General features: G+C 38.2%; 1 protein-coding gene across 1 annotated transcript in view; it reads right to left on the bottom strand.

Annotated features, from left to right (window-relative positions):
* Nucleotides 1-24,715, bottom strand: part of clstn2a (calsyntenin 2a) — a 162,300-nt gene that overhangs the window by 117,545 nt on the left and 20,040 nt on the right. The gene's annotated exons all lie outside the window — the stretch shown is intronic.

Genomic DNA, 24,715 nt, shown 5'->3' with positions numbered 1-24,715 from the left:
GCTCTGCCTCAAAAAATGGCTGCAAACAGGAGTTAATGTGGAGAGTTGTAGTTCACACATGAGCAGCAGTGACAGGCAAAATCGTCTCCAAAAAAAGTCTAACATTTCAATTCAAAACAATTTATAGATATTTTAGAGAAGCATTGCATTAGGTATCATTTGAAACACTGAACATAGACTATAAATATCCGACCAGCTATGGAAAAACCGTCAACTTGAATGGGTGCAAAACACCCAGCTGATTCCGGTTAAACATTTCAAATCCACTGCACTTTGTATCAAAATCACATATACAATCCTAATTCCCAAAAAGTTGGGATGACGTCTAAACTATTAAAACAAATAACATAAAGCAAAATTGTCGATATTAAGAGACGCTACGGCAATGAGTCGGACTTGTTCTTGGTGCTTCGTTCCTCAACAGGAAAAAGATGAAGAGCCTACTCTACTCTTGACCTGCTCCCCTCAGGCAGGAGGCTCCGGTCCATTCGCACCAGAACCTCTCGCCATAAGAACAGTTTCTTCCCCTCTGCTGTTGGACACATGAACAATAACCATATGACTGTTCCCACCACTAACACATGACCCTACGCTGTGTCACTGCATCATTCTATGTTTGGCACTGATCACCACCTGCACTCATGTATATATCTTTCAACGTAGCACTCTTAATTCTTATTCTCATGTATATATCTCATGTATATCTCATGCACATATCTTTCCACGTAGCACTTTTAATTCTTATCCCTACTTTTATTTTTTTCCATGTCTATTTAAGTGCTATTTATGACAGCATGTTTGCACTGAAGCACCGCAGCAATTTCCTAATGTTGTAAACCTGCTCAACATTTGGCAATAAACCCCATTCTGATTCTGATTCTGATTCTACATCAGGGGCAAGTTACTGCCCCAAGTAGAGGAATTTAAGTATTTCGGGATCTTGCTCACGAAAGAGGTGAGTGGGAGATCAACAGATGGATTGGTGTTGCAGCTGCAGTGAAGCGAATGCACCATCAGAGAGAGCTGAGCCTAAAAGCGAAGCTTTCAATTTACTAGTCGATCTACGTCTCTACCTTCACCTATGTTCATGAGCTTTGGTTAGTGACTGTAAGAAAGAGACTGCGGATACAAGAAGCAGAAATCCATCTAAGGGAGATTCCCTATTTCTCCCTTAGAAATAGGGAAAGGAGTTCAGCCATCAGGAAGCTGTAGAGTAGAGCCAGAGTAGGAATTAAACTATGTGCAAAACACTGTTCTTTAATTGTGCCACTCAACAGAATAACAAATATTTCTAGTTACAGCCAGTTATGGAGTTAACTCCATTACCTACAGGTTCTCCCAGTGTCACCCAATTTAAAAAATCCGGAAATGCATCTAATGGCAGGGCCAGGAGATGTGTTTTTGCATGGAGTCTATGCTTTCCTAGCAGCTATGAACTGGCCAAACGGTTAGTCATTAGTGGATCCAATTCAACAACCATTGATCAAACTCTTTATGACAAAAGACTGACCCTGAATCATAATACCCTCACATACAGCATTTAAAATAAGCAATGAAGTCATAAATCTAAACTCTGGAAGCCTATAATTTTGTTTCTGTGCCCATGGATTGTGAAAGAAATTGAGCCATGACCTCGCATTAGTGAGAACTACAGTGCTGGTTCTGTCTATTGCAGTGTTTGTATTGTTAAATTAGGCAGAGAATTGGAGACAGCTGCATACTTTATTTTTAGTTTTGTTTTCTTTTTCAGAGTGTACTTAAAAATAGCATTAACTTTCAGACAAAAGTGTCATCTCTCAGTCAGAGTTTATTTTCTCTCTCTGTCTCCTTCTCACTACCAATTTTGTTTCCTCATCTCTCTCTCTCACACACACACACACACACACACACACACACACACACACACACACACACACACACACACGCACACACACACACTTCCCTTCTTCTAGAAATATCACATTAGGGGATCCATTAAGTGGGGAAAGGAGAAAAAAAGCTGCCAGGGGACAAACTGTTAACACAGCAAGGTCAGCGGATAGCCATCTGACCATTATCAGGAAAGGTCACAACCATAAAGCTAATGTGTCTGTATGTGCATGTGTGGGGGTTTGTGGATACATTAAAATGGGGATAAATTGACCATTTTCACAGGGATGCAATATGGAGTACAGAGACGCAATGGGCAATTTGCACACATACATTTCTCTCAACATAATTTACCAAAGTTTATTCCTCAAACTAAAAGCTCTATCTTGTTCTGCCCTAAGTATCCGTCTGTGATGTCCAGATGAACTGACACAAGCCAAGCTGTTAAGAGTCATAAGAGAGGATGTTGCTGGGGGGACAGGACCATTAGCAATCTGTGCTACTCTTTCCCAAGCCTGAAACAAAATACACATCAAACCCTTCTCTTTGAATTTCAAAAAGAAGTGATATTTACTCGTGTTTTTAAGCCAACATGCGTAAATCTCACTATATTGACGATGTACAAGACGTCTGCTTTTCATTCTTGTTGTTTTAAATGTGTTTACTTTTATTTTTGATTATGATTTATGGATGCAGATGAGCGATGGAACTCACCAGACACCCCACGAGGCGGTGTTAGCACAATACTTCACTCACAATCCGATATAATTGTGTATTGCAGTAATACATATAGCAATTCATCACCGTTTTCAACTCTAATTTATGTCCTCAAATTTAAACTTTCTCAATACCAGTTTTATCCAATAAGATAAAGACAGACTTGGTCAGCTATTAGTCTGATGGGTCAGTTTGGCAATTATATGCAATTTGTTTCTGATAATACAACAATTACCTGTGATAAATCAGTGAAAACCACACGTTGCTGTTAAAATAGAGAGAAATTCACATTTAACTCTTACATGTGCACTCAGCACTTTTCCTGTTCTATCAAAATATCACCAGAATGCAACAAGCTGGCAGCCAGTTGAGTTAAGTGTGCTCAAGTCATGCTCACTGATAAAAACTCACTCAGATCGGTGGCAACATGTTGGCAAACTGCATTTTTTGGACTTTCTAATGTTTACTTGAATATTCTAATATGCTGGGTTTGTTGAATGTCTATATATTTGTTTCCTGTATTTTGAATATTTAGTCTAGAGTTTAGTTCTTATTATCGATCTCCTGCCTTAATATTTCCCATCCTCTTGTATCTAGTTGTCTGTCTTTGGTTATTTGCATCACCTGTGTGAAGTCAGTCACATCTCTGTTTATCTTTTGCCTATATCAAGTTCATGTGTCCTGTGTTCGACTAACGGACGTACTCTCCTCTTCAGCCCCCTGGCATAGACTTTTCCAGGGAGGCTGAGGAGTGGGATCCCCCTATCCGATTGTTAAGTGATGACGTGACGAATCCTACTTCCGGGCCTAAAGTAGTCTGCGTTTAATATGGCTTTTGTGTTGTTAACATGTTTAATGTTATGTATTTTCTTCTATTTAATCTCAAAAAGCTCCTAAAACAGTCAGTGATCACTGTTGACCTCCCTCGGCTTTTATTACCGCTAATCATTTATTTAAGCTCAGTTTTTCAAACCTTAGGATGTAACTACAGCCCAGCCCATGCAGCAGTATGAATGACTAACCTCATATTGTGGATGGATTATCTCAGTTATTCTCCTGGCTGAAGTTTGGTCCTTTTACAGCATCCTGCCATGCGATTACATTTGTTCCTGACCACCGAGAACACTCACGTTAACTTTTATCAAGTGGAAAAAAAGTTAGCTTGTTTATATTGTGCTAACATAGCTGTGTCGCTAGCGGTCACGTAGCACATCATTATATACCAGCTAGCCCAACTTCAGTGACCCTACAAACGTCACTGCTGTTTAGTTTTCTGTCTTCATTTATGTTGGAAGTGATAACAGAGCTGTACGTTTTAATTTGTTTCCAAAACCCCGCAGTCAGGACATGCTATATTGTATTTAGATAGAAGCTAGCGAGCTAACTCCCTGCTAACTTCTAACTCCGTTAAATGTCATAAATTCCGTTTTCATGGATGCCTGGATGTTAAACTCAATTGTTACACCTGGTAGAGCAGAACGCTGATCATTTTATTAAAGATGAAAGACTTTAGACAGTTTTTCAACTCTCAGTAATGCCATAGTGATCGTTTGATATATGGACCTGCAGCGGAGTTTAGGTCCAGACACGGCTAGTGACGTCAGACTGAACAACCGGATAGTTGGAACACACCCTCCGGTCCCCTTTCTTAAAGATGGGGACCACCACCCCGGTCTGCCAGTCCAGGGGTACTGCCCCTGATCTCCACGCAACATTGTAGAGGCGTGTCAACCAAGACAGCCCTACAACATCCAAACCCTTCAGGAACTCGGGGCGGACCTCGTCCACCCCAGGGGCTCTGCCACCAAGGAGTTGTTTAACTTCCTCAGTGACCTCACCCCCAGAGATTGGCAGATTTTGGCTACAAAATCTATTTTTGTGGTGTAAACCAAATCCTAAGCAGATCACTTCTTCCATATGTAATGAAAGTCAGTTAAGGTTGTTTCTGAGAGTTTCTTTTCACAAAAACGGGATGGACATGGTGTCACAGGGATCCTGACCTTTAACAACTACAATAAGTTCTTTCTTCTTTCTCAAGACATTCAATGCACACTGCATTCATGAGAGTGGTACAGACAGAGGTGCGTACTTTTTTTTAAGTACTAAGAAAGTAATCAGATTGTAATTTTAATTAGATTTTCACTTCTAAAAGCCTGTAACAGGTGCCTGCAGCTACCTTTGTCTCCGGATCACCGGGAGGCTCTCACCCACTCAGCTTTCAGCAGCACGCAAAAGAGGTGTCGTTTGGTTGTCAGGTTCAGCTCTTTGTGGTGGGCTGGCAGGGACCTGTAGTTGCCCCTGCTAGATGAGCCTTTTTGTCAAAAACACCCGCTCATCTGGGCCTAAGGCAGGATTCACACAGGATTCAAAACCCTTGGTTTTCATTTACTTTGAATCGGGTGATGTCATGTTACTGACATACAGGTAGGTTGGCTAATGCTAACTCAGCTTGGCTAGTTTGACTTGTGATGACAATTGGTCATTATTGCTATGAGGATCATTCCAGCAGATATACGCCCTCAAATATCAAAATCCTACTGTCAAACATTGGAGCGGTGATGTGAGAATGCTTCCTAAGTGATCAGATGATCCTGTGTACCAATTCCCATTGGTACACAGGATCTTATATTTATTATTTATTATATTTATTTGTTTAACACATTTGTTGTATTTTTGTATTACTTTTTAAATGGTAAATATAAGTAAAACTACATAAATATTTGTTATAATTGGAAACCCCCAGTTTTTATATCATTACAAATCTACCCCATAAGTGAATACTCACAAAAGAACTGCATATACTGTTGAAACTTTGCAGGACCACAAGTGTCTATGTATCAGTCTAAACTATGTGCTACTTCAGGCTGCACATCTGCTGCGATACTGCGCCTGTGGTTTTATTTCTTTTCATTCTTCTATGCCAATGATTTGTCCTCATCCTCCTTTATTCTGTTTAATGATCTATTTTCAGGCTCTTGCCTACTCTCGCTCGTACAGCATCGGCATGGGTGGCAACCCCACCATCTGTCCTCTTCACCCTCCTTCCCTGTTTGCTGCTTGCTAATTTGCTGGTTAATTATAGAAATGCAGGGGATCAGTGCAGTCTCTTCATAACAGGGGCTGTGTTTATTGTCTGTGGAACTTTAATGAAGTGATGTAACATTTGCCCTATAGGCCACTTACTCAACCAGATATTCACGCAGTGGATTAAAGTGTGTATACATTGATAAGTAGCACTGCAGATTCTTTACTGTCAGCCAAGCAGGCATTTCCAAGGGAAGATCATTCGCTTCTGTAAAATTGCTTGGACAGCTAGAATTCAAATTGGTGCTGTGAAGCTTGTTAACACATCCGTGAAGTCCTACAGAGAGCTGCAAAAAACATGCATAACAAAAACAGTGTGTACCACATTGGACCTTTTTTTGAAGTAAATTTTCTGCATTGGAACAGCAACAAATGTGTAAATATTGTATTAATAGTTGATTTGAACCAGCGTGGACTTGCCGTCTGTGGTTACTGCTTCAAACCAGCTTTAGTATTAGCAACATTATTGAATGTGTTTTTAAGAAATTAACAACAATCAATGATATCAAATGACTGGAAATGGTAACTTTGTCCTTAACTTGCTGTTAATGCCAGAGAGCTCCAGTTCCATAAAATCAACTAAGTCTACAGCTCTTTTTCAAGTAACACACTATACGGCAGGGGTGTCAAACTCAAATACACAGTGGGCCAAAATTCAAAACTGGAACAAAGTCGCAGGCTAACGTTAATATTTATTGAAATATATTTATTCCTCCAGATATAAGAATGAATCTTTTCTTATGGACTCAAACACGTTTTGCTGAAAAACTGAATATGGAACAAGCAAAGCTTAATACTAAACAATATATATAAGCTGTATAATACCAGTAGGCCAGCTCTAATAGTAATTTGGTATGGCTTCGCGGGCCAAATGTAATTAGGCTGCGGGCTAAATTTGGCCCGCGGGCCAGAGTTTGACACCTATGCTCTACGGTATCCCAGAGATTAGACACAAATCTTAAGATTTGAACGTTTTGTTCTTTAAGGCATATATACATAAGTATTTTAAAGCAACAAAAATTGCACTAAACTATCCAAGGTTATTTTCCTCTTCTGATCCCTTTTGTGTTTTCAAGTAAAACAGTGAAGAAATATATAAATATATATGTAACGTTCATTTTGAGCTTTCAAAACAAAAGCCATACATAACCGCTTATAAAGCCGGAACTGACTTTTGCAATAACAATACGTTTACCAGTTCAAACGTACCAAAAATATACACATTTAACTTTAATCATATACAAATGAAGCGAGTTTAAGTCATAGAAGGACCATCTAGTATTCAGCCCACTGAGCAGTCTTCTCTGCTGTAGCTGAGGTTATTTAGACCTTGGGTTGCAGGTGGGATGGCAGATGTCTGACAGCGAAGCTAATCAGACTTCCTGCTTGGTCTAATGGTTGAATAATTGTCCCGGGCTTAGCTGTTGTCTGATAATGCCCTATCAGACCAGAGTCGTCTTACAGAGCAGACAGGGATAGAAAGTAATGCAATAGGGAGCGCGGGCAAATTTTATTAGAGATGATAAAGAATGGATTCATAAGTCTGGATCAAAAATAGCGGGAAGCAGAGAGCTGCAAAAGAAAATGGCTCTCATCCTCTGACCTTTCAGATGGAGAGAGAGAGAGGGAGGAAGCGAATCTCACTGTGTGTTGGGAAATATTCCCTGTGAGGAATTATTGCCCGCAGTTACACACAGTCTCAGTTGCTGGTGCTTTGTGTACAGCAGATGAAAATGCAATAATTATTCTTAATGTATAAACACTGCACCTGCCAACTTAAATAAACTTCATACTAATTACAAACGTATTATCCACTCCTCAGTTTACTGCATGTATAATTGAAGGAGCTCTTCATGATGTGTATGATTAGCAGCAATAAATGTAGAGAGCCAGTGATCTTCCTTCTTCAACACATTTAGACATTTTATTTCACAAAAAGCAGCGAAAACATTACAATGTTGTTAAAAATCTGAAGAATCTGTTCTTTTCGATCACAGCTCGGAACCTCAAAAAGGACAGATGTTTTAGTTTCACCATGCTGAGTAGAACAGAAATGTTCCTCCATGATAAAAGCAAATTAGAATCCTCTTACATCCTGGCAGCATGCCACCGGCTCCTTGATTCAATAAGACATTTCAAATTAGCTTAAAAGCATCTTGGTATGCCTGCACTGTTTTGTTTTTTAAACATTTCTGGCACTGAATATTTGATCACATCAAGTTTTGTTCTTTGGATTTTCTACAAAAAAGAACTTGACAGTAGCCTTGGTGCATTCGCGAAAAGCCTCATTGTAACACACCGCTTTCTTCATATCCACCAGCGATGATTTGTGCAATAGCGTGTTATCTTCCTCCCCCAAACTAAATTTCAATTTCTTTGATTTATTTAAGCACATCCCCAGCCTGTGTTTTTGGGATATTTACAGTGCATTTTGGGTTGGTTTTGAGGTGGCGTGTTGGTGTGCGAGTGTAAGTGGCTCTGCCACATGGCAGCAGTGAAGATCTATGCAGAGTCTTATCACCAGCTCACACGGTTCCCCTGCATTGTTCATGTTGGTTGAAAAGGATAGATGTGTTGCTCCTTTTCCTATATGTCTAAATGTGCTGTGTGTTTCAATCTCAGCGGCATTAAAATGAGCAGACAGATATGTTTTTGATATCTGCTACACTTAAGCTGCAGACAGGCTTAATCAGGAAACCCATTTCTTTTAAATGAATTTATTTTTTTTACTTTAATTGTGGATTTTAATTCTCATCAAATGCTAAACTTCATCAGTTTATTCTGATTGTCATAGTAATCCTAATCTGAGCAGAGGCTTTTTAAAATGAAATACTGCTTACAGCCAAAATATTTTAAGTGTAGCATTTGTCAGAAGATTATTAAGCTCATGCTTTCTTGCATCTCATCAAAGGTGTAAAGTAGCTTTAAAGTTTTGTTGCCCGTGGTGACTCACGCTTCAGCAGAGTTCAGGCCGCAGCTCATTGATGCGCTCAGGCTGCCGGTGTTGTTCACTGACACCGACGGCCACGGGGAGAGAGCAATGATGCAAGATCAAAAGAGAATCACTCTAAACTCTTCAGTTTGAACATAATAGGTAGCCCATGGGTTCAGATAAGCAGGTAGAGTCTGGTAGAACTGGACACGCAAATGGAAACAAGATTTCTTTTTCCCCTGCTGAGCAGAACTCATTTTAGGCTTCTTATTTATCTTCAGACCAATTTATTATCATTTAGTAGACCCTTCCTTTCTTCCTTACTGTATTAATTCAATTAATCAGCGCTGAAACTTGGCAGTAGCAAGCTTCTGCATCCTAAGCAGCAGTTTTCGGCAGGATATGTCTGTTTCTGTCAGAGATTTGCGTCAGCATGCCAAATATCCCGCTTTTGTCTGTCACTTGATTGGCAATGCAACACATCTCAGCACCTTGCCTTTGCAGGTGGTGTGCCCATATGGCTGCAGCTCCATTTTGCTCCTATGGGCTGCGGTACAGTCCCAGGCACTCATACTCATAAGCCCCCGTGCCAAGTCAGGCTCCAGCAGAGGGCCCTGTTCCCACTAGTCCAGGTGAGGTTGATCATTCCAAAGGTTGCAGTTAATTAGGGGTTTTGAAATCGTTTGTGTCTGGCCACCTGCAGGGACCAATTTACCTCAGGAGACCTTAACAAGACTGACGGCTAACAGCTTCCAGGGTTATATGGCTATACCGAGAAAACTGTCAATGCATCTATGTCTCCAGTGTGCTGCTGTGCCTAAACTCAATACCACCTTCTCTAATGTCAAAAGACATATTTATATTTTCATGCAATCTGACACTGACCCAATAAGTCTTAAAAAAATAGCTGAAAGAGAAAGATGACACACTAAAGGCTGAATATTTACCAAGAAGTGGTGAATTTGTAAACTTTAATCTAGGAAAAATAATCAAAACGTGATTTAAGAACACGTTCCAGCTGTGATCTGTCATTTGGAATTGTTTGTCTCCAAGCTTATCAATTCCCTTCATCAGTGCTGGCACGTTTTTCTAATAGCTACAAATGACAAATCATTGACGTCATACTCATGGCAGTGGAGCTTTTCTGCACCTGTGTTCCATGCAAGGCTTTAATGTATTCTGTCTCCACATTGTTTGATTATTTGATTATTCTTTTTTTTTTTTTTTTTTTAAACTCCTCACAGGAAACCATTCTGACATTAAAATGTCTACAACAAAACAGAAAAATATGAGAGATAGAACTACTGGTATTAGCTCATTTATTTTAACATATGGATCTTTGCAAAACATCTACATACCTATACGTTAAAAATAAACCAATAAAATAACTTGTTTAGGTTACACAGAACAAACATCTGATGCCATAATCCAGCTCTGCTGCAAAAACATGGAACAACAGTTATCTTTTACTCAACCGATAGGAAATAATCAAACCATCAAGGACCTGTGCTGCATGAAGCTTTTATCACTAGACAATTCATTATTCAGTCAGCACACTTAAACTTCTACAGTTTGGGCCATATGCTGACCAAAAATCCTAAATATTTCAAAGGAGGGCTCAGACTGTAAATTGCTCTCTGTGGAGCCGAGATGGGTTGTGAACTCCCAGCCATCATTTCAATTACTCCACACCAAACTAACCCCTCGCTGGGCATGAGCATTGGGGAAAAGGATCCATGTTATGACTTAACCTTTACCTTCAGTTGTTCAGCCACTTTCTGTTCACTTATGTTCCTAATTAAGGTAGGATAAAGCCTCTCTCCCCTGACTCCCACTGATTTCTCTCTTCACCATCAGCAGTGGAGTCTAAATCAGCAAGAGCTGCATCCAGGCCTACGCTACACAGCTGCTGTGACTTTACCACACAGTATGTGGTATTGCGGGTGGATAGTGCTCCATTAACCTCCCCCTGCAGCAGAAATCCAGCTTTGTGTTCTCTGCCACTTGACAGACAGAGCTGGTGATGTTTTTTTGTTCAATCTGAAAAACTGCAGACTTGTCAGCCTACCTGTTTTACTGTTTTCCCCATGTGGGAAAATAAATAAATCAGGAATCACTAAAGAAACCTTTAAACTGAATTTATGGCTTCACTAGTATCAATATCCATCATTAACAGGTCCCATTTACATTTAATTGGCAGCTATTAACTGTGTGTAAGTTTACATGCATGATTTATACTGAATGGCTCCAATCACTTTTTTGACACAAAACCGATTTGTTATGTCAACTCTGTACTGTAAAAAGCAAAATAAAAAAATAAAATCAAGAGTAAAAACTGGAGTATCGGTTTTTTCCAGATTTTCACTCTCCATGAGATTGTTTTACAATCTGCTTGAGCTGTCAGTCTACTGTTGAGGTACACGTGCACTGAGCTGCAAAGATTTTTTTTTTTTCAGGATATTATCAGTGACAGCAGATGTAGTATTAATGTAGGAGTAATAGCATTATGGTTTAAAGACACAGGATATAATTCTTTATTTAGATTTTATCCTGCAGGGGAACGGAGAGAGTTTCTCGTGGTTCCCTGTTGAGATAAAACTGGAGAAAATACCTCCAGCAGCATGATTTTCACAGAGGATGATGATTTCAGTGCGGTATCTCTCTACCTGCCTTTATAGCTCTCCTTTCATGCAGTGATGTTACTCATAAAGGCTAATGTTCTAAGACATTATCTTAAAAGCTGCCATATCAACTTTAGTCTATGGCTGCCTGAGGGGTGAACCATGGCCAATGTTGTCTGTGTGTTTGTGCGTGAAAACGCAGGAGCACGATGGCTGGCTGTGGAAAAGAAAACCCATTTATTTAAATGTTTCCAGATTTACGAAGATGAGATATTAACAAAACACTCCTTAACTCCTTAATACAACCCTTAAATATGATCTGTTTTGCAAACGAAAATGAAACTGAAAAAGCAATTAACAGAAAACTGAAAAAAACTAATTTGTAATTTTTTTTTAGCTTAAGGTTACTGTCCATAGCGATCGTACACACAAGTAAAACAACTGCCTGTGTTAAAATTATTTTCAGTTTAAATATAAGATTTAAGAAACAAATTGAACATTTCTCATAGCTAAGAAAAAAACCTTAATTAGAAATCGAAAAATGAGGTTTGCTTCAAGGTTTTCATCTTTATAATCAGCATTTATAATTTTCATTTGGTTTCAGTGATTTCTTTAGAATGGCCCAGAATCCTTCATAACAGTCTTTTAAATGAAGACTGCAATAGTAAGTGTTCAATTCTATATTAAACCTGAATTCTAAATTTAAGAGGTGTGGCCCAATATTTTTGTCCACATAGTGTATAAACCAAAACTGATGGATCACACTGTTTACATTAGCAAACACTCTGTGCATGCACATGTTTATAGTCTTTATCGTTCCTGCGCTTCTGCCACACTGATTTTTTCTTGTCAAACAGTTAACCTGCTATTGTCATGGTAACATTTAACTGTATGCAACACTGCTATAGATAAAAACACATAGGAGAGGAGGGATGAGGAAATAATGTGTAATATTTCTGCAACAGCATTCCTGTGTGTATTTTCCTGTGATTATACAGTTCTTGCTTTCCTCAGGCAACAATGCAATCATGGGTCACCTCAGCTTTCTTAAAAAAATTTTAGGCTGTGGTATTAGAAGTAAACATCCCCGTGCATTTCAAGTATAGCAATTTTTACAGTGGTGTTGCATTCGTTTTTGTTTATATGCATTAACTCACCTATATCAGTGTTGCCCAGTTTTTTATCTTTCACATACAAAACCAGTAGCAAATTTTTAAATCGCTGGCAGAAATAAAAAAAATCGTTTCTGTTCCGTACACAGGTGTACAGAATAAAGTCAGTGCACGCTAAGTCTTTGCAAAAATTCACAAATAGTTAAACAGTCAACAAAATGTCCAAAAAATAACTCCACCTTTCAAAAAATTAACTCAGTACAACTTGTGGAGGTGGTCATTGTGCCACATTTTGCAACAACCTGTACCTGTTTTGACTTTTTTGGTGTAGGAGAGGCAGCACAGTACAGAGGAAGCTTTACACTGCATTCCTGCCCATTATTTACGCAGCTGTTTCAACCAAATTTGAACACATCCCAATTTTACTAGTGTTTTCCCTTCATACTGTGAAAGTGAAATGGTTGAAATGGCAAAATAGTATAATATTAGCAGGACAGTATCAGAAAAAGAGCACATCCTCTGTTACACACAAATATATTGCACAGTGGATTAAAATATTGGTGTGTCATACATGCTGCACTGCATTCATTTTTATTGTAATACCCCGTGTGTCGTTATAGTCCAGCATGATATATTAGGGGTTGGGAGACGAATCGAGTGTATGGGCAACTCTGAGTAAACATCCTGCAGATGATAAAGCTCCTGCATCCAGCAGTAATCTATTCCTGGATAGGAACACATTCTCTTTCTATTGGTGCAAAGTATACGTGTGCACACATTTACAAACACAGAGACGTACACACCGCTATTCTTGGACACAGCTAGACCGAGGGGCTGGCCCTGTCTGGCTGGCACTGCCAGCAGGACAGCTGACACTGCAGGTCGTGTGCGTGTGCCCATATGTTTTATGTAAGCTATAGGCCTTGAGAGCAAAATATTTTTTTGCAAAATGAGGGCATTTTGGGGCCGCTCATCACTTCTTTAAACACCCATTGAAGATTCTCACTTGTTTTTTTTTTTATTAAGGTTTTGGTCTTAAAAAATAGATATGAACTAGAAGGGACCTCACAAATATAGCACAAACGTCTTCAGGTGTGCCAACACAACGGTGTATGAGTCTTTTGTTTCCCTGCAATACGACACTTGCAGTTAGTCCGGGGCCATGGGGTGCATTGGCCTAGATAGTGAAGGTGTGTGCAGAGCACAGAGAAAAGTAAAAATGGAGCACTGGTTTCTCGGGGAAAAAATTAAATTTTAATGAAGTCAGAAACTTAACACTCTAATGCGCAATGACTCCATGCTGTTGTGAAACATGTTCAACACACCTCTCCAAAATTCAACCCAGTCACAGTCACAGATTTAACATCCTGCTTCCTAACAATGCAGTGCAATGAATTCTGATTAACAGAGGAACATTTACGAGACTGTGAATGGTGAATAGTGATACAAATCCAAACACTTTGACTGTAGTCAGAATGAATGTTTTTAGTTCATATTCTTAGTTGTTCCCAATATTTTGAAAAGTTGAAAAAGAAAAATGTCTTTAGGCAAAATAGCTCTACAGCAGAAATACTGTACTGTATGCTCTTTTAAATGAAAACCACACATTACTGGTTTTGTGTTAGGCATGCTTATTTACGGCTGGGTGATGAAATTTTGGTTGAAACAAGTTTGTTGATGTTGCGCAGTCATAAAAAAAATAACAGAATTAAAAGGATACCACCAAAGCTTGAGGCTTAAAATTCTCACCATGAACATGTCTAGTTCAAGTCCAGCAGGGCGATTTGTTATAACATGCTGCCATAATAATATTTTTAAAAGGAAAATAAAATATTATTGTTATTAATTCAATATGACTGCTTTTTTTTGTAAGTAAGTAAGTAAAATTTATTTATATAGCACATTTCACAGATGAAAATCGCAAAGTGCTTCACAATAAGATCAGACATACAAGTTAAAATTAATTAAAAGCCTGTTTGTATAAAAATGTCTTCAGCTGCTTTTTAAAGGAGTCAGTGGAGTCTAGACAGCGTAAAGACAACGGCAGAGAGTTCCACAGCCTAGGTGCCAGTGCCTGAAAAGCCCAATCCCCACGTGTTTTAAACCTAGTACGTGGGACCACCAGTAGCCTCTGACCTGAAGACCTAAGTGCTCGGGATGAAGCATGAGGTTTCAACAGGTCAGAGATATACTGGGGAGCTTCACTATGCAGAGCTCTAAAAGTTACAACTAAAATTTTAAAATGAACCCTAAAATTTACTGGCAACCAATGAAGAGAAGCCAAAACTGGAGTAATGTGTGACCTCTTGTTTGTACCAGTTAGAAGTCTTGCCGCTGCATTCTGTACAGACTGAAGGCGATCCGGCGCTGATTTGTTGAAACACGTAAAAAGACCGTTACAATAATCCAAACGAGAAGAGATAAAAGCATGAATAATCATCTCAAGTTCTGCCTTTGATACCAGTAGTCTGAGTTTAGAAATGTTTCTTAAATGATAAAAACAGTTCCGGACAAGTTGTTTTTTCTTTACTGATCTCATATGTGGCATTATTTAAATACTTCATTAAACATTGGTGATGGTAAAGTTACCGACTGGTGATGTACGCTGAACCTGACACCTGAAACAAACACAGAATGTCACATCGCATTTTCAGGGGGATGAATAAATGAATGTGATACATATATATGAAAATCAAAAAAAAAATTGGGATTCATAAAAAATCTTTAAAAATTACCCATTATTGCTATAGGCTTTACTATATTCTTCCAAAAACAAATTCCTTCAGATTGGCCTACCCGTTAAGGAGGAGATAAGGCATTTACAAAATATATACATACAAGGTATCTTCATGCTAAAGTGAATAAATAAATAAATTCATGGTGTCTCACATCAGGAGTTTCTTTCTTTTTTCTTTTCTTTTTTGAGCATTGTGGATTATGGAATCAGGCAATACCATAATATCTGCACTTTAATAACATATCTCACCCTGCTGGCAATGCGATCAGTCATCTGCGATCCCACAACGGGATGATAGGATGATCAGACTACGGGGAAAATCACTAAATGACTAAAATGGATTGCCTTCCAAGAGCTACTATCCAAACAGAAAATCTACCCATACTTGGTGCTCACCAGGGGTTAATTTCAGTGCCTGGCTGAAAGTATCATCACAAGAAATAGGAGGTAAAGACAGAGGAAAGAAGAGGACAAGATTATTAAGAGGTCATTTGAGGTAATGTTGACAGACTGTCAAGGCAGTCCCCAGAGCATCCTGGGAGAATCTTGTCTTAAGTCTCTATAATACCAGTTAAGTCCAGCCAAGGTTCTTTGACATTCATGGGTATCAGTGCTGCGAGACAACAGATTTTATCCTTCAAGCAGAAAACAGTCTTCTCGTTTGCAGAGGTATAAGAAGCACAAAAAAAATTCCACATAAGGGAACCAGCAATATTACTTTACTTACACAGCAGAAATAAATGAGCAAAAGGACTCTGGGAAGAAATCTGGGCCGATAAGAGGAATGAAGACGCCAAGCGCTACAGTGAAAGTGATTAAGAAATGTTGCACTAACATGTAAAGGTTTAAAGGAGAAAGTGCTTCATTTTGACACATTTGTGTCATCATTTCATGATTATTTTTTATAGTAAGAGAGAAAAAAGACTGAATGAAAAATGTGGCAGTTCACGTTTTAATTTAATATTCCATTTCTGAGTTAAAATCCCTAACATAACACCGGAAGTTTCTTCCTTGTGGCAGTGTTTTCCAAAGGAAATTATGTAAAAAGACTCTTTAGCCTCAATGAGGATGTTGAGTAAGGGTGAGCAAGAACAAGAGTGAGTGAAAGACTTGAGAATGGAAATAAAGCAAGAGATAAAGAAGCATGAGAGGGGGGGAAATCAGCCATGAATTAAAAAAGAGGAAGCTCCAGCCTTATCTCAAGACAAGTAATTTTATTATCTATGTAAATGTTGTATTTCTCATTGTAGATCACTTATTTATGCAGAAGGCAACATGTTTTTTTCTGTAGCCTGTTGAAAATGATCAATGGCTCTGCTATGCACTCCTGCGGTTTGTTATTAATTTTCCCTCGCTCCTCTCAACCCTTCACCTCTGATACTGGAAGATATCAATAACACAAACGTGGCTTTTTTAAAAATCAACACTGCAATGAAGAGGGGGTTTATCAGGGAAATTAACTTTTCCAGAAGAGACTGTCTGACAAGTTTGTTAAAATGTCCAGTGTACAAATACTAAATAATTTTTCTTTTTATTTGTTTGATGTGCCTAAGGAATTTATTCATTGATAGTCAATTTACTGAAGGTAAATCACCGTAAAGGAACGGATCAACATCACTTGCTTTGCATAGGGCACCAAAATCTTTGGTCACAGTAACCATAATGATGTATAATTTAAATTTACGATGACAGACATTCAAATGGGGTATACTTAAAGATTCTAATATAATGAAAAATGGCAACTGCCTCCTCCATCTTTCCGAGGGTTTCTACCCTGCCTGCACATAATATGCACATAGTGTAGGTCCTATGCTGTAGGACCTGTCTGTAAAAGGTTATTAATGAGAATCACCAATAATAAGCATAATCTGGTTCTGGCAAAACATAGGAGCTTAGGTAATATTTGTTGCTTCCAGCTGTTTGGAGCAGTCTTTCATTTAGGCTTATAAAATACTTGAAACTTTACTTTCCACACAGAGCATCAATAATTGTGACTATGTGTTAACCCCAACAATGAAACATGACTGAGATGATAAATTACAGTCTGTACTTTTCTATAACTCGTGAACATGAGCTGACAAAAACACACTAATACTAAGTTTCAGAGCTGCTCGATCATACTTCAAAAAATTCCTAATTGGCAATCAAATCCACAAAAGAAAGCTTATGCAAAGTGTGATTAAAAAGGAAACTAATAAAAACAAATTAAAAGTTAAAAAGGAAAAGCAAATTAAGTTGTGGTTAGGCAGTGGCAGCATGCTGAGATGAAAAGGATTTTTTGTTGTATTTTTCTTAATTTTAACTCGACTGATGAGTGAAATAAACAGAGCATCTGCAAACTCTACAACAACGAGACAACCCATCACCAAAATACTAACTGTGACAACACAACACTCAGAGTGAAGAAACAAACAAAGGAAAAGAAACAGCATTTTAGGAGGAAGGAAGCAAAGCAAGGAGGGGGAGAGGATTATTTCTTTTCCTCTCGTGTGCTGTTTTGGTCTGCCTAACTCGTTCTTCCAGGAAGGAAATCAAATCAGAAATCACTCAGTTGTCCAATAATATATTTTGCTCTTATCTTGTGTCAGACAGAGAAATATCACAAGGAAGAAAAGGGAAGGAAGAACACAGAGAAGGGTGTGTAGTTTGCATCCAAAATAGATTCACAACCATCATATTTTGATATTTTGCCTTTGGGACATTTATATACAAATCAAAGGGTTTTTTTCAGTGGGAGAATCTGAGGTTTACATGTTGTTGTATATTTTTGGCTTGAACTACTGTATGTGCACAGGACACAAAGCTGTTTTCCCCTACCAGATATACCAGCAAAAAAAACCCAAAAAACAAAAAACCCAATGATCAGGGTGAACCTGTTATAAAAACAAATGCACTGCCAAAGTCAGCTGCCCTTGTATTAACCTCACCCTATTACAAATCCATCCAGGTTGTGTTTTCCCCTAGAAAATTGCATCAAATTTGCTACCTGTACAGTTTAAAGATAGCAAATTAGATTAGACTTGGTAACTAGATTAGGCTTGTTAGGCAGTCCTGTACAGTCAGCATTTTGCAGCAAAGCAAACTGGGAAATAAATAAATTTAAACAGGCATAAAGGAGCAGCGAGCCTTTGGCAAGCCACAATGAAAGTTTTATTTTCTTTTAGAGTGGCAACACTAGCCCAAGAAAAACTAACAGCCCCAAGCAGTGTCTGTAGTGTGGCTAGGTACATTGTCCTGCCTGCTAGAGGGAAATTCTTGGCCTCCATCAGTGTTTAGCTGGATGATATATGTCAAAATAACATCCACATAAATGCAGGACTCAAGTTATTCCCAGCAAAACACTATTAGACGATTAATGTTAGGAGTTTTTCCTCAAAAGATTAGACTTCTTTTTGGTAGAAAAAAAATTAATATTATCATTTCTATTACTTGGTATAAGATCAAAAGAGAACTCACTTTTAAATGCTCATATTTTGCTTTTTTTTGTGTCATTATCTTCAGTCAGCTGAAAGCAATTACCACCCAAAAATAACTCTAATGGGAATTCTTATCCTTGAAGTGTGCCAATTTGTATGTGTGCTTGTTTTTTGAGAGCAACGTTTCATCTGCTTGTGCTGTCTATCTCTGTCCTTCTGACTCTTTGAAAGTCAAACATTGGATGCCCTTCCCATCCTCACAGTTTGTGCTGTCTGTCTTCCCACCACCTGCTAGCCTTTCTCTGTCTCAGTCTGAATGTGAGTCTCTCTTTGTAGTGTTGCAACTGTTGCTCTCATTTCTTTATAGGGGAATGGATTTATGCAGGACTCCAAGACTATTAGAATATCTATTAGTTTGACGGGTATTCAGTTTCAATTTTGGGATTTTAATTTTTTTAATATATACCTTGGACAGCTTGGATAACTGACATCCCTTTCACAAAGTCTTTAACATTTACTCTGTCAGCTTTTAATGTAAACATATTCTAATATTCTTTATCTTATCTTGATCATTCTTTGGGCTGATAGATCATGTGCTCCTTTGTCCTCCACCTGTTTTCCTCTTTTTCTTATGGGCTGTAATGCTCATATGAACATTGATGCCTGAACCTCTTTTTTTACTTGACCCTCAGTGAAGTGTCTCCGGGTAAAGAAATCTTCAGAACCTCCATTCTTTCAGCCTGAACTTTGCATTTGTTTTTTGTCTGTTTGTTTATCTGGTTTTTTGTTTTTGTTTTCATGTTTGTTTTGTGAACCCATCATCACTCTAGTGGAAACACTTTGGAAAGGTGCGCCTTTTGTAGGTTCCTCCTCAGACATTGTTGTTTCAGTTTCTCCAGTTTAACATTCTGCAGCTTTCTTGCCTTAGAGGTGCAGAATTCTCACTTATAACACTGTCACCACTTTCAATTTTTTACCTGGAGGAACATTTTTCCTTATATAGAGGGAGTCTGGTGGTATACAGTATGCAGATTGCACAAGCCTGTTGGTGTAGACTGCATCTGATCCACTAACACACCCATGTGTAAAAATACACACCATGTACGGTAAAATCGAACAGTAATTTAGTGTATTCACTTGTTTTGTCAATGAAAATATTAATAAATGAGGGCTAATCTTGTTTCTTAAAGTGGGGATGTCTGGCTATAATACAGTATATGAGCACAAACACCTCATGCCAGCTTTCAAGGACAGTGGTGAAGGGGTGGTTTGGGCTTATTTTGCAGCTACTGGACTGTGGACACTTTGCAGTAATTGAGCTGACTATGAACCCCTCAGTATATCAAAGTATTCTACAGGGTGGGCCATTTATATGGATACACCATAATAACATGGGAATGGTTGGTGATATTAAAGTCCTGTTTGTGCCACATTAGTATATGTGAGGGGGCAAACTCCTCAAGATGGGTGGTGACCATGGTGGCCATTTAGAAGTCGGCCATCTTGGATACAACTTGTTTTTTCAATAGGAAGAGGGCCATGTGACACATCAAAGTTATTGGTAATGTCACAAGAAAAACAATGGTGTGCTTGGTTTCAACGTAACTTTATTCTTTCATGAGTTATTTACAAGTTTCTGACCACTTATAAAATGTGTTCAATGTGCTGCCCATTGTGTTGGATTGTCAATGCAACCCTCTTCTCCCACTCTTCACACACTGATAGCAACACTGCAGGAGAAATGCCAGCACAGGCATCCAGTATCCGTAGTTTCAGGTGCTGCACATCTCGTATCTTCACACCATTGACAATTGCCTTCAGATGACCCCAAAGATAAAAGTCTAAGGGGGTCAGATCGGGAGACCTTTCAACTGGCCCACGACGACCAATCCACGGAAACTGTTCATCTAGGAATGCTCGGACCTGGCACCCATAATGTGGTGGTGCACCATCTTGCTGGAAAAACTCAGGGAACGTGCCAGCTTCAGTGCATAAAGAGGGGAACACATCATCATGTAGCAATTGCAAATATCCAGTGGCCTTAAAGTTATCATTGATGAAGGATGGACCCACTATCGTTGTATCCCATATACCACACCAAACCATCACTTTTGTTGTTCCAACAGTCTTGGAGGGATCCATCTAATGTGGGTTAGTGTCAGACCAATAGCGGTGGTTTTGTTTGTTAACTTCACCATTCACATAAAAGTTTGCCTCATCACTGAACAAAATCTTCTGCATGAACTTGTTTTTCTTGTGACATTACCAATACGTTTGATGTGTCACATGGCCCTCTTCCTATTGAAAAAACAAAAGTTGTATCCAAGATGGCCGACTTCTAAATGGCCACCATGGTCACCACCCATCTTGAGGAGTTTGCCCCCTCTCATATACTAATGTGCCACAAACAGGACTTTAATATCACCAACAATTCCCATTTTATTACGGTGTATCCATATAAATGGCCCACCCTGTAGTATTCTATCTGTCTGACAGCATGCCTGAAATCTAACCTTACACCAGGAAAATGATCCCAAGCATAGCAGCAAGCGTACAACACAATGCCTGAAAAAGAAACGAAAGAATTAAGGTTTTACAATGGCCCACTCAAAGTCCAACTGACTGAAATGCTGTGGTGGGATCTTAACAGAGCTGTGCATAAACAAATGGCCACAAATCTCAATAAAACAAAGCAATGTTGTAAAGAGGAGTGGACCAAAATTCCTCCACAAGAATATGAGAGACAGATAAAGTCCTACAGAAAATTATTACTTAAGTTATTGCTGCTAAAGCTGGCTGTACAAGTGGTTTAATCGTGTGGTGAACTTTTTCATAAGGCTGCAAATATCGTCCATTAGTGTCACAAAACAATCACACAAGGAAGGATTTCTGAAAGCTCACTATCTTTTCTTCCTCCTCAACATTTAATTTAATACTGTAGAACAGAGCTGTAATATCTAATAAAATAACTACAATGTTCAGAAATTGTGTTTCAAACTGTCTATGTAATACATTTGACATTTAAAAACATAGAACAGTCCAACTATTAAGGCAGTTAATAATGTTATCATTTTTTATTGAGTTTCTACTTGATGTACAAAAAATATCACTGAACCAAAGCAGTATCTGAAATATACAAAGAGGGTTTTCATGGTTTCTGATTATAAGTTTTCATGTAGCATTTATACGTGGAAACTGATTTTCATTTGAAAGTTTGACGTTTTCTCTCTTCACACAGCAATAAGCTGGCTGCAAGAGATCACACTTCTTAAGTAGTGCGTTAACGGATCCCTCATGCCCCTCTAAAGCTAAGCTTCATTTATTTTCTTTTTAATTAACTGAAAAATTAAATACAATTTGAAAGAGCAATTGAAGGACCAGGTATTACCACTTGTGAAGTGAAAGAAAAGCCACGTTAGTAACTAGTTCACTTTTGAGTAAAAATCCAAAAATGGCCTTGTGAATTTAAATATATAAAGAGGAAGATGAGTATGTACGGGAGAGTATGACACCGATTATAAGTTGTTTATTACTGTGAGACGGACACCATGCTTTCCGATAATACACAAGGGCGTTTAAAGACATAGGTATAAACAACGGCAATATTTAAGACACTATAAACAAATTTTGTGAAAACTGTCACCCCTTTAACCTGAGTATTAGAAGGAACAGGTTCAGTAAATGTCTCTTGTTGACATGGTACTCACAGAGAAAAAAAGCCTGATAATATTCAGTTAAATGACTATGGTCAAGGTAATCACAGCTGTTTCCTTTCAATGCTCCACAACAACTCCCATGTCCAAATAGCCCATTAACTGCTTGAAATAAAATGGTGCCATTATCAGTGAAAGGAAGGATGCTCTGTATTTTCTTACTGTGTTTATGGACATAAAAGCAGTGGGGTGACAATGTTTTTCATTCAGCATCTGCTCAAATTAGGACTTGAAAGATGTTTCAGTTTTTACCATTCCTGAATTTGATCACCCTCTCGCACTGTTTTGCATTAGTGATATGTAGCTTGGGGTTTGAAGCCTTAACAGGGGTGAAGCACGATGAATAGCTAATCAGTTTTAAGGCACTTAAGGCAAATGTGCTTCATCTATTAAAAACTCTGATAAGCTTAGACCTTTTTATGTTCTTTGCTTGAAGAAAAGGCTATGGCTGACTTCCAATATTCCAAAGTGATAAACTAGACGTGTACAGGAATCTTGTGGGCATGATTAATTCATACATTTCAACACTGGGACTGAGGCTGAATAATCTTTTTAGCTTAGGAAGATTCCTGAGTCAAATGACCTGGAAGCATCTAAGTGGCAACTGTGATAAGAGCTGGTTGAATTATCTAAATGCAAAAAAAAAGCTATTTTGATGATTCCTATTTATTTGCTTTAGTGTCAGATACACTGAACCCATCTTTAAGAGGGGAAAGAGATAGATCCAAAGCCTAACATATTATGTTAATCTTAGGTCTCAATCACACAGGCATCAAGACTGGTTGGCAACCCCCTGACAACTTCTGGTCAGGATGGAAAAATATGTTTTCCGTGACCAGTTTGAGAGTGGTAGCTTGCTATGGCTGGGTAAAATTGTTGCAAAGTGGATGCTGCACTAAAAAGCTCTAGGTGATTGCTTTGGTCACAAGCTGTAACTTACATGAACAATACAGATTTTTCAGGAAACAAATTCAAACTAACCAGTCAGGAAAAGTTATCAAGACTAGTCAACTGCAAAGTAAAAGTTGTACCTTTTGAAACTTTAACTTTGAAGGTGAACCGTCTCAGCTTCCAATTTTGCACACTTTGTCACACTTGTCACATTTTGCAAGTAGTTAACAAGTTTTTCCTCAGTGAAAGCACGCAACCTCCTGCAACCACTTGCCAACTAGTTGGGATATACACGTTACCAAGGCGTCCATCACCAGTCTTTGCTTGATTGAGTAAGGCCTTTACTTTTCAGAATTGTCGACATAAGTGGACAGGAACGTGATGGACCAATATCAGTCTTATGACCTTTTCATTTCATTGTTGTGATTGTTAGAATGGATTTCTTTCTTTGTTTAAAATCTGCTGTTTTATTACACAATCACTTAGCCTTGTTTGCATTTTTTTTCTTCAACATTTCTTTGACCTCGCACAACTTTTATGATTGCGGGAACATGCTTGGAAAACACATAACAAGAATTGTTTTTAATACTCAACTACATCCCATTTTAGTTTAGATTGCAGTTTTTTTTAATTGGACTATAGCTAACCTATTCTTTTCATCTATGAGATTAAATATGCAACATTTTACCCTTAAAATCATACATTTACTGTAATTATGTAATGTTAACTCATTTACCCTTTAATGAAATTGAAGACAGCAGTGACGCCTGCTATGATGTATGGTTTGGAGACAGTTGCTCTGACAGAGAGATAGGAGGCGGAGCTTGGCTGACCAGGAGGGATAGGATTAGACATGAATATATCAGAGAGACAGCTCAGGTTGAGCATTTTGAAGACAAAGCTAGAGAAGCAATGCTCAAATGATTTGCACATGTGCAGAGGAGGGATAATGGATATATTGGACAGTGAGTGTTAAAGATGTAGCTTTCAGGCATCTGGGAAAGACCTCAGAGAAAGTTCATGGATGAACAAAGATGACTGATATTGGAGTTTTAAAAGTTACATATAATGTAAACCAGATCAGTTATTTTTTTAAAGATGTATTTAAGGATAAATCAGGAAATACAAGGCTATTACATGTAGAAGAAAGACATATATGCTTTAAACCAGATTGGTAATTTGAACTAATGGGATGGTAAAAGAACAAAACTGTTCTGGAGTCAGCTTAACCATCATAACATTGAATGGTTTTTAATGCAAAATTACAAGTCATGGACATAGATATAATTTTACTCATATTTATTCTAAAATATTACCTTTGTAGAGTCTAAATAATAAAGAAATAATTAATACATTCTTCGCAGATGTTGTTTCATAAGCCAAAAACTTCTTTTCTTCCAATAGCTTCTTGGTTTATTCAGGAAAAACAATATAAAGTCACTCAAAAAGCAGGCATATATTTGTGATCAAAACAAAGCCTGATAAAAAATGACTTACTCTACCTGCGGTCTTTCAATAAAATATGTAGGCTTCAGATTTATTGTTTTTATTTAATTTTTTATTGCTCCATTATGTTACTTTTTTCAGTGCCCAAGTTTTCAAGAATGTCTCACAAAAACTGTC

The sequence above is a fragment of the Maylandia zebra genome, linkage group LG18, assembly GCF_041146795.1.
Source record: "Maylandia zebra isolate NMK-2024a linkage group LG18, Mzebra_GT3a, whole genome shotgun sequence".
In the NCBI taxonomy this organism is placed as follows: domain Eukaryota; kingdom Metazoa; phylum Chordata; class Actinopteri; order Cichliformes; family Cichlidae; genus Maylandia; species Maylandia zebra.
The sequence above is the reverse complement of the archived record's forward strand: the minus strand, read 5'-3'. Positions and strand labels throughout refer to the sequence as shown.